This window comes from Venturia canescens, chromosome 8, assembly GCF_019457755.1.
Source record: "Venturia canescens isolate UGA chromosome 8, ASM1945775v1, whole genome shotgun sequence".
NCBI lineage: Eukaryota > Metazoa > Arthropoda > Insecta > Hymenoptera > Ichneumonidae > Venturia > Venturia canescens.
In genome coordinates this window covers 20362890-20378736 of record NC_057428.1, presented here as the reverse complement: position 1 = coordinate 20378736, position 15847 = coordinate 20362890, and positions in this window count along the sequence as shown.

Sequence of the window (15847 nt, the reverse complement as noted above, 5' to 3'; positions counted from 1 at the left end):
TCTTCCAAGCGTTTGCCGGACTTGCTTTTTTTTACGCTTCCGGGGGGGGGGGGGGGGGAGGGGGACATGATTCGCAGTCACACCGCGAGGCGTTCGGAGGGATAAAATGAAAAATAAAAGTGATCGGGAAAGCGAGGAAATGGCGGAGGCAAAAAAATTCATTTTCTCAGCGATTTTCTCGTCCATCGCGCCTCGGCTGCGGAGAATTCTTCTCAATTCTTCAAATCCCGTCAACCACCCACACCCCTGTCGTGCTTACGTGCTCGAATTATCTTCGGGAAGTAACGGGAGGACGTGAAGCATACAGAAGATTCAATTGTTTCCCATACTCTTTAATTACCATAACGAAGAGTGACGGATCGCGAGAATCTCGTAGACCTTTAGCGTCTCGATGCGAGAGAAAGACTAAAAAAAATATATTCACGCCCGACGCGGTTCGTGCTCGGTCGAATGGAATTTTTCATTTCAATGCCGACACATTCGTCGAGCTTGGCGCTTTCGTTTTTTTTTTTCATTCTCTCGAATTTTCTCGTCTCATAAATTTTCTTCATTCTTCCTTCGCAACCTTCAACCTTCGCGTACAGTCATCGAAGATTATTTATTATTTTATCAAGCGGTCCGGGGAAGCACCAAAAAAATTTCCAATTTTCGAAAGTTTTACATTCTTTTCAACGAAGCTTTCTACACAACGGGAATCTCGAGAGTTAAATTCACGAGAAGCTTTTAGACCGAGTTTAAATTTATTGTTAGTGGATTTGTATCACAGCATATCTTATTGAGATGTAAAAATATTAAAAACGCTAGTTTTGCAAAAGCATCAACTGATAAGTACAAATTTCCACGCTGACACATTTTCACTGCTATTTTTCGAAGAATTATCTGCATTTTTTCATCGACTTTATTGCAACAAGTCTCAATTTGTTCGTCAACCGGTCCTCTGTGAATCCACCATCCAGTTGTTTTTTTAACTTTATCATTTCGCCGTTCCAGCTAACTGTTCATTAAGTGAAAAAACTTTTTCATTCATAATTTCTCTCAGGAATGAGTTGAAAGGAAAATCTACGCGGTGAGTTCGTAGAGGATCGGTCGAGGAACAAAATGAGACTCGGTGCATTAAAATTGGTTAAAAAATCCAGATGATTCTTTGAAAAATACCTGTGAAAATGTGTCAGCCTGGAAATGAGCATCTATCGGTTGATAGTTTTGCAAAACTATCGTTTTTAATATTTTTTCACGTTAGTAAAATATGCTTGAATACAGATCTACTGACAATAAGTTTAATCGGTACGTCGAACTTGGTCTAAAAGCGTTTTGAAAATTTAGCACTCATTTGACTAGCATGCAGTAGAGGAGTTACCTTAAGGAAGTTGAGGCCGTACAGTCATTTTTTTTATCCAAAATTTATGATCCGTATCTTTAAAAAGTTAGGCCAGTTTACAGTTTGGCAATGTTGCATACACTTTAAAGAAGAGTTGGGAAAAAAAAGACGAAAAACTGGTGAAAACACGGACGGTGACGATCCTAGCCTCAAAAAAACTCCACGGGAAACAGATTATTATTAACATGATTTCAGCAAATCTACTAATAAATCTGAAGAAAATTGACATTATTCAGCAAGTTATTGATTTTTATCAGAAACGACGCTCCTGAACTGTCTGAAAATTTAACTGATTTTTTTTACACTTCACTTTATTAGGATCTGACAAAATTCGTGAGACATCTGGTGTTGAATTTTCCAACTATAACCGGGGTCCATTGCTCATTGATACATATCAATTAAACATTAGTGTTTTTGCGCAAAATTCAACAGAAATGGGAGCAGGTGTGTTTACACCTCGCGAATAATCCAAAAAAAAAGAAGAAAAAAATAAAATAGAAAAAGAAGAAAAAAAAAGAAGTTTTAATGACTAGGAATTGAACCGGACGATCGACAAATATCATTTTTTGTTAAAACTACCATTATTACACGGGTTTAACCTATGCGATTGCACCCTCATCTGCGCCATTTTAATTTTAGGCCACCGCGCCTCCATGTCAGATCCCAATAAGATGCAATCGCGGTTTAAAAGCGATGAAATCATTTTCATTCTAATGCCTCGACTTCCTTAAGGAAGTTGAGGCTGTACAGTCATTTTTTTTACCCAAAAGTGATGACCTGTACCTTTCAAAAGTTAGGCCAGTTTACACTTTGGCAATGTTGCATACACTTTAAAGAAAAGCTGGGGAAAAAAAAACGAAAAACTGGTGAAAGCTCAGTCGAAAACACGAACGGTGACGATCTTAGCCTCAAAAAACTGCACGGAAAACAGATTATTATTAATATAATCTCAGCAAATCTCCTAATAAATCTGAAAAAAATTGACATTATTCGGCAAGCCTTGCTCATGTTGCCCAAAAAATTTCATATTTTTAGCATCATTTTTAACGGAGATATCACTGAATGTGTCTTGACTTTCATAAGATTACATGTTATTTGGCCCAAATTGTTATTGATTTTTCTCAGCAACGACGCTCCTAAACTGTCTGAAAATTTAACTGATTTTTTTTTACACTTCACTTTATTAGATGCAATCGGTTTAAAAGCGGTGACATCATTTTCATTCTAATGCCTCAACTTCCTTAAACACTTTTCAGTGCTTCAATTTCTTCTCGTAAAAATGTGCGCTCGCTTGTTCATTTATACAGACGAAGGGGGGATCACACTCCGTAATGAATTTCTGTATCTCGCCCTTCGCGTGTTTTTTTTTCTCACGTGCTCAGCCCACTTCAGGTGCGTTACCGAACCGAATCACACTCGCTCGCTCTTCTTCTTGACAAACATTTTGCCAATGATATTCTATTTTTAAGGTCCTTGCTATTTGTACAATTTATCGAATAATTTCGAGATTTTTTCTTCATTTTTTTTTTCAATTAATTTCGAGATTTCGTGTTTCAATATTAGCAATAAAAATGTTTCTTCGCTATTGTTAAGGTTTTCTGTGAATGAAAATTTTTTTTTAAATTTTCATACTTTATCATCGTGTTTCGGAATATTTCGAAATTATCATTTTTCCAACGAACCTCGAGTTTGCGATTCTTCGGGAAAGCGCCTACGTTTCGATTATTTTTGGATTATAAAGAATGTTTTTTCCTGAAATCGTGATTTTTGTCGAACGATCAGATTTTTGTGCTCTCGCTTAGTGATGCGAGAAAAGAAGAGCAGAGAAAACAGAGCGAAAATGCATGGGAAAGGCCTGATGAGGTCTCGAGGTTGAATCAGTACGAGGGAGGAAAAATCGATGTCTCCGGAGGGCTCGTGTACGCACACGGGAGGGGGGAGGATTGAAGCAAGCAAATTTCAAAGGTCAAATTCGTTGCCAGGAGTTTCCATTTTTCTTGCCGCTGGAAAAAAGTTCTGTCACGCGTTTGTAAACAGAGACGAAAACAAATAATTAGTAGAATAATCGAAGTGAAATCCGGGACAGTAGAAAAGTCGGTTCCTTATCAACGAGACTTTGACGCAAATGTTGAGAAAATGCTGGAGGCCCAATGAGCAACAATCGGAAACGAGATTTCGCAATGGGCAACGATGATTTGTCGAAATCCCACTTTCCTCGTCTTCTTTTCGTAAATATTTGCAATTATACTTTCGCTATAAATGCTCCCAACATTTTTTTTCACCATTATTATCAACAAACAATGATATTCTAATGTTATTTTGGAAATTTATTTTAAAAATGAGAAGAAAATTCGTGCGCTCGGACTCCGGGCTGATCCGTTCGATGAATTTATCTCCGCGAAACTTTTATTCTCGCGGTATTTCCACGTGAAAATTATTTTTCAACGCAACGCTCAAATTCGCGAACGCTTCTTCAGTTTTCGTGCTCGCCACGATGCGCCCCGGGCACAAGTGTCAGCTAATCAGGCAAACACACGTGCCGAGGTTGATTCATTCTCCGTGGCCCGAACGTTGCTTTATGCCCTCGTGAAAATGCACGTACTTCGTTAGATAGCAATGCGCCGGGAAAGAGCGCAGAAGACGAGCGAAAACGCCCACTTCCGCCGATGCTGCCGACGATCTCGAGCTGGAAAATCCTGACACAAAACTAAACTTTTTGAATTTCATAAATATTCGAAAGCTGTGAGCACCGAGCAATTTTTCGCTTTTTTCCACTCAAATTTCTCCACAAACGTTAAAAGCCCATTCCAAGGACAACTCGGAGCGAAAAGTGATTTTTCTTGATCGTCGAAATGAAAGGAAAAAAAAAAAGAAAAAAACAAACACTAGAAAATCGTTCGAAAGCAACAAACAGACTGGAGAAAAAAATCTGCTTTCCCGTTGGCTGTCAATAAAAAAGATTTTCCTCTTTAGGATCGAAAGTCGAGGCCAAAGTCGCGCGCAAAATATTGGAGGAGTCAGCGGGCGAGTACGTAAGATGAAAAAGAGCAAGAGGGGGGGGGGGGGGGGGGGGGGGAGCGAGAGAGATAAAGAAGAGAAAGATGGGAGCAGTCAGCTCGGAGATATGAAATGAGTCACGCACACCTACCTGAAAGTAGGACTCTCGATTCTCGGCTTATAGCGCGGAAAATATACAGCGTGCGAGACGAGTCGCGATCGAGTATTTGCAGGACGAATTATATAAAATCCTCCCGAGTCCGCGATGGAAAAGTCCGTTCTTCTCTGCTCCCCGACCGATCATTTAAAATGTATTAATTAATGAATTAATTAGTGATTGCGGGTGCGCCGATAAGAGCAAACAGACTGTTGGAGAGAGCTCGAGCGTAATTGCGAAGGTTTTTCACGCCCCCTTTCGCTTTACCGATGCACGCTCCGCCGGCCGAACACGCGTATTCGATTGCTTCAATAATCGAGAAATCCTCGTTGTTCACCGAACGCTCCCCCCCGCCCATAAAACCCGTAAAAGTGTATTTTCAAAAAAATTTTATCACGACGAAAGGCTCAAAAATATATTTTTCGACCAGTTCCGATCGTCCTCCTCTGACTATTTTATCGGGGAACATAATTTTTTATGAATTTCAATGAAAATTTATAGATTTGCGGAGACGAGTATTCGTCGGCCGAAAGCATGTTGTGTGTACGAATGTTGAAGAAACTCGTAAAGGAAGGAAAGCACGATACCGAACGTCATCATGTACGTCCGTTTTTGTGAATTCACAGGCGTAGGGGTAGAGGCTGCAACATCGAAGCGTTGGAGGGTTTAGGGCAGTAAAACTGGCTGGCCTAGAATGTTCACTAACATGCGGAGCACCCTGCAAACTGTTCCCGAGTCCGTGCCCACCGACCGCGTCACAAACTCAAAAGTAAGTTTTAACTGCTTTCCGCATTATTATAATGGCATGTTCTCATTCGAGGTTTTCTCACATTCATCGTAACAACGACAATGATAACGAGCCCGCTAATAAATTCCCTTTTTACGGCTTTTATTTCGAGCACTTTTTTCAACGATCCTTACCAACAGTTGCATCATTGTAATCGCTGTTATCGTCGCGGTTATCAGACGAAATACAATTTTAAGAATATTTATCGTTGGTATGAAATTCATAGGAGGGATTTAAAATGGTACCGCAATGGTGTATCGTCTCGCCACAAACTGTCAGGAAATGCACCGGGTACGAGTCTCGCGATTTGACGTACTACAGCCGAGTATAGTCGAACTTAAAAACGTGTTCGGTGGTTAACCAAACTCGCACAGTCCGTGCGCCACGGGGACCTACTTTCGTGCTATAAAAACGGTGGTTCAACGAAAGAAAATAAACCGCGATAAAAATCGATCGGTTTTTATAATTCGCGCTCAATTTGCTGGAAATTTCATGGAAATTCGCGCCCCGTTACATTTCCTGGCTACCATCCTTGGGTCCGAGATCGCGTGGCTTCACTATTCGTATCTCGATTCTGGGGCTTTTTGTTGTTGTTCGTTATTTTTTATCTGTTGTCATGGATTGTCGTTGCGTGGGAAATTTCATGTCACGATCCCGCATCACTGGTCAAACATTTTTTTTCGAGTTTCCTTTTTTACACGTAAGAAAGTTTAAGCTGCGCGTTTTTCGCTGCGGGGCCGCATATGCTACGTGATCTTGAGAGCTGCTGCTTGACGCGTCGTCCTTCGGCATTGTAATGGTATAAGGCGCTCCAAAGTGTTGCTCTATTCGTGTATGTATGGACTTGTAACATGTACGAAATTATAGATCAATGATATCGCCTGGCGTTACAGGGTGTCCGAAAATCCATAGTTCGTGATGAAAGACTCGAGTTTGGGAGAGGATTTCGTAACGTTAACTATTTTTCGTGGGCTTCAGTCCCGAGAAGTTGTCGAAGCTCAATGTTCGCGATGGTCGAGACTCTGATCGCGTGTAGCTTGGAAACGGTGGGACGCGGGGCAAAAATGCATGGGAGCAATATTGAAGGGGGTTCAATTTTCTACAAATAAGTCCCCGACAACTTTTTTGTTACTGCAGTGGTTTGACTCTGGGGGCGCTCCAAAGATAGCCTGGCTTTTTATCGCTCCAACGCCCCTTCTCGCAGCTGTAGGGGCGAAACTATCGACGATAGAGACATTTCGCCGGGGACTTTATTCTTCGAAATTTCAAGCTCTTCAAGTTTGGTCCTATGCACTTTTGCTCTATCTCCAACCCTTTGGCTTCTACGCGCGGTCAAAGTGCGCCAGCGTCATTCATAGGCTTGTCAAACTGCCCAACTCAAGTTGAAGTTCACACGCTACTGTCGACTTTACGACACCCCGTACATCATCGTATATTCCATATAACCAACATATAACCAACGACGTTAACAATATTATCCACCCGTTTTAATCGATATTCGTATTTCCGTTGTGCAATTCGCTGCAAGGTGAATTTGAGCCTCCACCCGAAGAGAACGACTCGTGCGAAGACGAATCAATCTTCGCACGTTGTTTCGTCGTTCGAACTTGTTCGCGAGTCCGCAGCGTTTCCTCCTATAGTTTCTCACGGAATGTGAACGTCTGTAAACGAAGGAGTGAATCACGGTTTTGATCGAGTCGAATTAGTCGTTACGTAAATGTGCTGATAAATGTTAATTTCTATAACATTTCAACTGCACTTGAGATTTTTTTGAAAATGAATATTCCAAGTCCGAAGGAACACTCGACTAAACATCGAGGATAAGTCACCGATGTCGAGTTTGACCTCAAGAAAAATAAGTTTCCACGCGTGTTTTTAATTGGAAGAAAATTGAGAGAAAAAATTCGACGCCGCACGAGCAATCGGGGAGCTCGAGTTTCTATTTGATCGTCAAACTCGTGAAAATGGCTGCGAAAGGAAATGGGACTAAAAGGCTTTCTCGGTTTCACGCTCAAGTTATTGCCCAAAGTTATTTTTCGAATGAAAAAGAGAAAAAAAAAGCGGATGGAAAAGTAATCAAGGAAATTGCGTCAGTTATGAATCCAATGAAATTCGAATCGATAGATATACGCGATAAGTGTGCACACTTGAGAGCAGCCCGTGCGGTTAGTTTGTGATGTGTGCGCGATGGGAAGAGAGTGAGAAAAAAAAGAAGGCGAAGCCGCAGCACGAGAATCCAGCTTCAAAAAAACACACACATCGATGGCTCTCGTGCTTGCTGTGCTGGTGCAAACGCGTTACGGTAAGGCTTGCCTTTTCGGTTAACCGAGAAAACTCCCCCCCCCCTTCCCCGCACCACGGATATTTCAATCTTCCACCCTCTCCCTTACTTCGCTCTCGCGAAGTTCCCTCCGCGACACGAGACTCGCCCATTAAATACTATTTATTTTCTTCCCAAAGTTCGCGTGTAAAAATAATGATTCGTAAAAAAAAGACGATTTACTCGTCGAAATCGAGGCTCGGGCGGCACACACTTCACTCGTAAGTACAAACTGTCACTAGAGTAGAATTTTGTATCTGATTTTTCATAGAAAAAATACATCGTCGTCCCATTCCCTTGATATAATTATTATTTTTCGCTGATCACAACAAAGTGGACGAATCGTCCTCGTCGTGCTTTTTCTAAATCGTTCCAATACGCGAAGAAACCAGCACTTTGATTTTTTGCACATTTTCAGACTTAGGGATAGTAGTAAGAAACTCAGACTTTTCAGGTCGCCGCATGAATTCTTGAGTATATTTCGAGCTTCCGTATTGTTCTCAATTCCACAATTATTCACTCAAACAAATGATTTGATTTCACTATAATCCTTTGAATGAAGTACAGAAACATGACTTTCGAGCTCGAGATTTCGGTTGGTTACCCAATTATCGAATAATTATTGTGATTTCGAGAAAAATTGAGGAGCAGGCTTACGTTCGGGGAAAACAAAGCGAACGGGTGAGTTCGAGGAAGCTCGGTTTGTCGTCGCTTCCGTCGCGTGACCGGTAGATGGCGGTTGAATACCGTGCGCCGGGTCCGCAAGAATAACGCGAGGGGGCGAGAGACCGAGCGGGAGGCACGGAGGGGGAAGGAGTGAGACACAGTAATAGTGTAAGTCACGTCGCACGAGCCCACCGTTTTCTGTTTGGACGGAGCGTAGAGCTCGACGAGAGATGTACACGCCAAAAGTCTCTCGAGATACTCTCGAGTCGTTAGGTTCTCTAAGTCACTTTGTAATCTGCAATAATAAACATCGCGATCGGGTGAGGGATTGGAAACTCGTGAACTCGCTTCTCTTTTCACTTTTCTCTATTTCTTCGACGCTTCAAGTTTTGCGTCACATTTTCAACGGGCCGAAACATGACAAAGTTTCAACTTTGATTCTCTCACGTTTGAGCCTCGCTCTAAATCCCTGCTTGGCTAAACGGGCTTGAACAGTTAATAAAAATCAACCAAAATTATGACGAATCGCCATTTTCACATTATCGAAAAATAATTACGCTCTTCGAACTTACGCGAGAATTCTTCGAGAGGAGAACAATCCCGAGAAGTTTTTATTTACCGAAAACGCAAAATTTGTTCTCACGGATCCATTTTATTTCGAAACAAAAAGAAAAACGTTGAAATCGTTTGAATACCAAAAAAAGTGACGAAATTTTCATTTCGCGTGTGACTCATCAAACGATGCTTTTTTCCGACACTTTGACATCGAGCCGCACCGACTTTTTCTCCCAACCGATTTAGCTTCGCTCATTATTCAAGAAGAAAAGGGCTTGAGAGAAAGAAAAATGAAAAGTCGAAGCTCGATTCGCAGGAATCGAAAAAGGCTCGTAGGCGATCGGAGAAGTCCGGTCGAGCGTGTCAGCAGACAAGAACACTCGAGGACATATCGGGGCCAGAGTCTGGCTGAGCCCGGCACGTTATATGGGCGAGGAGACACGGGCCCGCGAAGGCTCTCCCGGCAGGCCCATAAATGGTCTCGGGCACGAGGGACCCAAGACGGGAAATATAAAAATCGTGCGTACAGTTCGCGAGACGGCACACGACGAGTTCCGTCTATCCTTTATGTTGGTATACCTGTTTATGCACGGAATTATATATCGAGAAGTGACGGCAGACCACACCCGGCAATGTCAATACCTTTCAGCTCTCTTTTTTCCGACTCTGTTCGAGCAATTTTATAGTCTCTTGTTCATCACTTCCACGTGTATTTCTCTCGCGAATTCAATTTATTTCCATCGACTTTTCGACCGACTCGAACCGCTCAAAAGCAACGTAAATCATTTTTTTTTAATTCAACGATTCCGCAAAGTAAATATTCAAATTCACTTGAATTTTTTTGCAACTTAAACAAAAACTGGGAGTGCAGTGATGAAATGGAAATAAAGAAACGTCGAAAATTCTAAAAAATTGATAAATTGCCAGCAAATTCGTGTTCGTCCTCAAATTTCTTCCAACGATTTGTGTAAAAAAATGGTTTTTTTTTTAATTTTTCGAAAAGTGATTGAACAACCGAGCGAACAGTCTTCGCTAATGTTGAATATATAAATTCAGATTATTCGTGCTTTGAGACTTTACGAAAATTCAATATCGAGATAAACTTTAAGCTCGAGCATCAGCTAATTCGTAGTTCCGACAATGGGGACCAATCAATTACACCGATCAATCGAATTTTCATTTGGCCTATTGGTAATCTCCTCTGTTACGGTTGCGATACAACTTGAGAGCTGCCTCTCGTCGACGTGCCCTTTGCCCTTTGGCGCACCGCTTCGAAGCACAGTCGCGAATAAGCTCGTTTGTGACTAGTACTGGGCGCCATCTGTAGTGCCAATTTAATTCGCCTGCTTCACACTGATTGCCAATTTGCCTGGCGACCTTGGCTCTTGCGTACTCTCCAACTAAACGCTCCTCGTATCGATGCATCTCAAATTTCTAGCATGCTTGACAACTCGATATTCTAATAGAATTATGAATTCATAGAAACGATAAATTTCGTCATGGAGAATCGAGTCAACGGAGGCGACAAAAACAAGCTGCGAGGAACCTAATTTTTCTCAATTTCCATTTTTCTTCGTTTTTATTATTACTCGTTGATAATCACAAAAAAAAAAAAGATTTTTTGTTTTTCCTTGAGGAGCAAAAAAATCTTTGAGCAGCAGCTGATTTTTTTGTCAATCCGAAATTTTATCGCTGCAGGATATCGGAAGTGGAATAAAAATAATTGTCGGTTGGTTTCGTCGACTCTGACGCCTCTCGCGAGCTCAATACTCATCAATTCGAATGCGTGTCGTCGAAACTATCGTACCGACTCACGGTAATTGAGACGGCATTAGGGATTCCGTCGGAAGCACAAATCCGTTGTTGTCGTCGTTTACCAGAAACGTTTTTTCCAAGTTTATGAAAACGTGTCAAAACATTTTTCGCAACTTTTAAAAGGAGTTTTTCGAGACATTACAAAATGCCCGGATTCCCAATTCTTCAATTTATCGAGAAGAATTTTAACGCCAAAATTTTTCATCGCCATTGCCGCAACGCGGTTTCCAGCCTTGGCTCAAAGACTCATTCAATCGATTACGGACGTTGCTCGCTCACCGTTTCCCAAGCCTATTAGGACGAGCCCTTTGTGGTCAGCGAGCAGCGAATTTTCGTCTCGGTTATTCGATTATTACGCGTATATAATCGCCATCGCGAAACCATTACGTAACTCCTCGTGTGCTGCGAGAAAACAAAAGCGGAAAATTTCTCGTTTCGCATAAACTCGCCGTGCAGCATTACAGCAACAGACGTTTCACGGAGTTTCACCGAATTTTCAATTAACTCGCAGCCTCGAGTGTAAACTTTTTCAAAATTCATATATTTCAGTTGCGCTTTCAAGCACGTTGCTCAACTTCGAATGTAAACATGAAAATTCACGAATTTTTACCATTTTAGAAAAATATTCAAATATTAATTTGAAAAAATTCGATTTTCAATCAAGAAAAATAATAAAATGCTGGAAATTGAAATTTACAAATTGCTTCCTCAAGATGGTCAAGATACACGATGCTCAAAGCTTACTCTATGAGGTGTTGTATTTTTCATTTTGGCTTCCTCATGGAGGAAGCTTTAAGCTAATTCTTAGAACAACTTTTAGACCAAGTCCAATTAAACTTATTGTCAGTAGATATGTATTCAAGCATATTTTATTAACATGAAAAAATATTAAAAACGATAGTTTTGCAAAACCATCAACTGATAGATGCTAATTTCCATGATGACACATTGTCACAGGTATTTTTCAGAGAATCATCTGGATTTTTTAACCGATTTTATTGCACCAAGTCTCATTTTGTTCCTCGACCGATTCTCTACGAACTCACCGCGTAGATTTTCCTTTCAACTCATTCCTGAGAGAAATTATGAATGAAAAAGTTTTTTCACTTAATGAACAATCAGCTGGAACAGTGAAACGATAAAGTTAAAAAAACAACTGCATGGTGGATTCATAGAGGACCGGTTGACGAACAAATTGAGACTTGTTGCACTAAAATCGATGAAAAAACGCAGATTATTCTAAAAGGTCTAAAAGCGTTTTGAAAATTTAGCACTCATTTGATTTAGGATGCAGGCAGGAGTTACCTTAAGGAGGATGGCTACCGACGATACAATGTTGCCATGCTAAACCATGTTAAATACATTAAAAATTTCAAAATGATAAGAATTAAATAAAATTTGGTGAACATATTCTTTAGGGCCAAATTTGTCAATACAAATTTTTTAAGATTTTTCTTCTGTACAGTTATCGAGTAATTGATCACTAAAGTTCAAGTGTATAAGCATAGCGTTTCCATATATATAGGTATACATTCCGGGCATAAGAAATCTGCTTTAATGCGTAATTACTCGATAACTAAGCAGAAGAAAATTTTGAAAAAAATGGTGTCTTCGCACTTGATGTTGAAGAACATTATCACCAAATTTGATCAATTTCTTATCATTTTGACGAGTCTAGCCACCCTCCTTAAGCATTGTTCTAAAAGCTTGAGAAAGCAATTCGTTCCTTTTTAATTTTTTTATAAATAAAATTTTAACTTAATTATCGACTTTTAACTTTACCAAATTAATTGTCAAAAATTGAAGCGGATTTTTCGGAAAACTCATATTTTCGTAAAATTCCAAAAATCATGAAATTTAAACCGCTCAACCGATATTTCCCAAATTCAATACCAACCTTTCTATTACGATAATCTATTTATAAAAAAAAAAAATTAGTAATAAATCTTGAAATTTCCGTAAGTTAGAGCGTCGACATATTTTTTAAAAAATTTCAAAACGTCGTAGGATTCGTATTTTTTTTTCAAATTCTAACAAAATTATCAGAGCATGAAGAGCTTGTTCAGTCTATGCAAAGCGGTAGCCCTGTATCTCAAATAGTTTTCGAGTTATAAGCGTTTGAATTTAGCAGTGCCACAACATGCACACACACACACACACACACACACACACATCAGGAAATTTTTTCTAGATATGTTTTTTCGATGTTTTTGGACATTTTGAGCACATTGACATTGAAAACTGGAAAAAAAAAACGTTCATCGTCACATAGCTTTCTCTACGAGGAAGCAAAAAATTCTCGATAATCCACCAAATGAGAAAGAAAACTCGAAAGATAAATTTGAGCGTGCGAATAGGAAAAAGAGAATCGGTCATGACGAAAGCTGCGTAATTGTTGACTCATTCGGCGATTGTAGTGAATCGCATCGCACTTTTTGTACCGTCCAACTTCCCGTGAACGAGAGCGCGATAAACATGTCGCGAGGGGGGGGGGGGGGGGGGGGAGATCGGACGAAGAAATACGTCATCGTTGGTTGGTGATATTCACGCGCTGATGCATGCACCTGAACGTCCGATGACGAGTGCCAGTGGCTGAGGTCAGTTCGTCACAGAACTGCGACGAAAGTCGACTTTTGTCTAAAATTCCTCGAGCTTTCCCATTGTCTCCGAAATTTCCTCATTTATTCTACGAAACCCGATGCATTATCAATTCGTCCTTTTCCTCGGCACTATCCCCTCATTGTCATTCGAGCACTTTTTTTCAACGCTAAAGTGGAACACTTCAGTCAAGAATAAATCAGAACAAAGACCATGCAAAGTTCATTCGTTAGATCGATCATCATTATGTACGCTCTTGGTTAACCTTCTCTCTGAAAGAAAAAAAAAAACCTTTTATTTATAGGCCTCGCATATGTATACATAGAGAGAGAAACGTATAAAAATACGCATCGACATAAGCGAATATTCAAGAAAATAAATAAAATTAGAATATTTCACAAAATCAGAAAAAAAAAAATAGTCTGAAAACGCGTTGAATTTTATTTTCGTCGTCCTCGTCATTTTAGCCGCTGAGAAACCAGTAAAATTTTCAGATTAAAACAAAAACATTTTTAGTACCTCCAAACTTTCATAATTTTTAATGAATTTTTATTTTTTTTAAATCCCCCCGGCTTCGTCGTGGAGAAACACGGCGAGCGTCGACGTCACTGTTACATTTTAGGGAAAGAATGCTTGAGGACTGTGTCAAAAGTGCGAACGAACGAATGATTGGTGAATTTAATGAGGGTAAAGAAAAAACGGTGGGGGGGGGGGGGGGTGGTGGAACATCGAAGCGCTTTTACGAGTCTCTGTGGCCTTGAATTCGCGGAGTTCCGTTGGGAATAATATCCGTGAAATCAGGAGCATAATCCGATGATGGAAAGGATAATGTCGAGGTCGTTACTTTAATAGTCCTGTCGAAAGCCCTAGAGACCGGGGCAGGGGGGGGGAAGTTCCAGGGAAAGAGGGAGAGAGGATTTAACTAATAACTATAATGGCCTCGGAAGTGATGCCCGTCGCACAGAATTCTCAAGAGTTTTGAAAACATGCGTACTTCTTCTTGGGTAACAAATATTTTGCGCGTCGTTCGTCCGCGAAAGAGTTGGGAACAAGAAAATATTTTTCTTTCGAACATCGAGAACGAGGATGATAAAATAATAAAAAGAAAAAAATAACAAGAATTTTCTAGCGAGAGCTGGAAAGCAGAAAACCATGGACGTTTTAACGAGCTAATTGAACTCCCGGAATAAATGAACCTGATTAAATTGAAAATAAAACGAAGAAATGCGGTTTATTGTAATGAGAGTAAATATTGAAATAATTGAAATGGCTTTGCGCGTTACGTAGACAAAGCAGCGCGATTAATATTCGTAATAGCCAAAGCGCGCGACGCATGCAACGGAGATGAGGGAGCCACGAGACGCGTCAATTTCTATATGCTCGAGGCATAATATTTGCATGTAATATATATGCGGTAAATTGAGCCGCGGTGTATTGAAAACGCAATAAGTTTATAGTTGCAAAACAAATGGATCTCTGGCAAGAGAGTTACGAAGGCGCGGTTGAGACAGCAATTTAATTTTCTATTCAACGCTCCGCGTCGTTCGTTCTCGGCATCCGTTCAGTTTTTCCATACGCCACACCACGAGCTCCCCGCAGCGCAATATGGTACCGAGCTGTGTGGAGCTCGACCACGTCCAGCCGACCAGGTATATATTAAGACTGAGAGATTCACGGAGGAGGACAAAATGAGAGAGAGAGAGAGAGAAAAAACATAGATAGATATACGAGATAAATAGATACGTGTACGCGCGATGATACCTACACAAAGCACGTTCGCTCGAGCGTCCGGCCTCGTTCGGACCGACTGATGCCCGTACGACCCTTAACGACTCAACGAGTCGTTGATACACGCAACGCCACACATGCATCGAGCCCCGAATCGTGATGACACGAATTACGAGATTTCAAACAAAAAACCGTGGACGTGGATTGATCGTGGCGTTAAATAGTTCATTTGTGGAGGCATTTATGTAAATGGTGTTACTGCGCGTGGGCTGGGACGTTTCGGCACTTCGAGTATCGCGTCAGATTTCTTGAGATCGTCGTTGCGCCGAGATTTTCAATGATTTGAGACGAAAAACTGTGTTGTTCCTTCGCGTCTCGCTTTTTCACGATATCCGTGGGAGTGAGTGATGAAACTGCGTGTGGAAAGTATTCGACGCGCTTCGAAAAACTCGCGATATTGATTTTTGAGGTTAGGTTCGACGCTGCAACGTTTTTGACGAAAAAGCATCCGCTGCGGAAGACAAAGAGGCACAGCACGGAAAATTACGTGAATAGACGCGTTGACAACTGTTTTTTTCCCTCTCAGAACACTCGACACGCGTTTGTACATCGAGCACAGAGTCGAAAAGATACAGTCAAGTGCCATTCGTCGCAGGCACACGCGCGCCCGTACGAACCCATTGTAGGTCCGGTAAAGCGCGCATAAGCCGCGTCCGTGTGTGTATCCGTGTGCCTGGCTAGCATAAAAGTACATCGAGAGAGGGATCCTGTTTCACACGGGTTCGAAACCTCACGAAGAAGTGATTAATGCACTGTTATATGTGTATAGTGATGAATACAGACAAT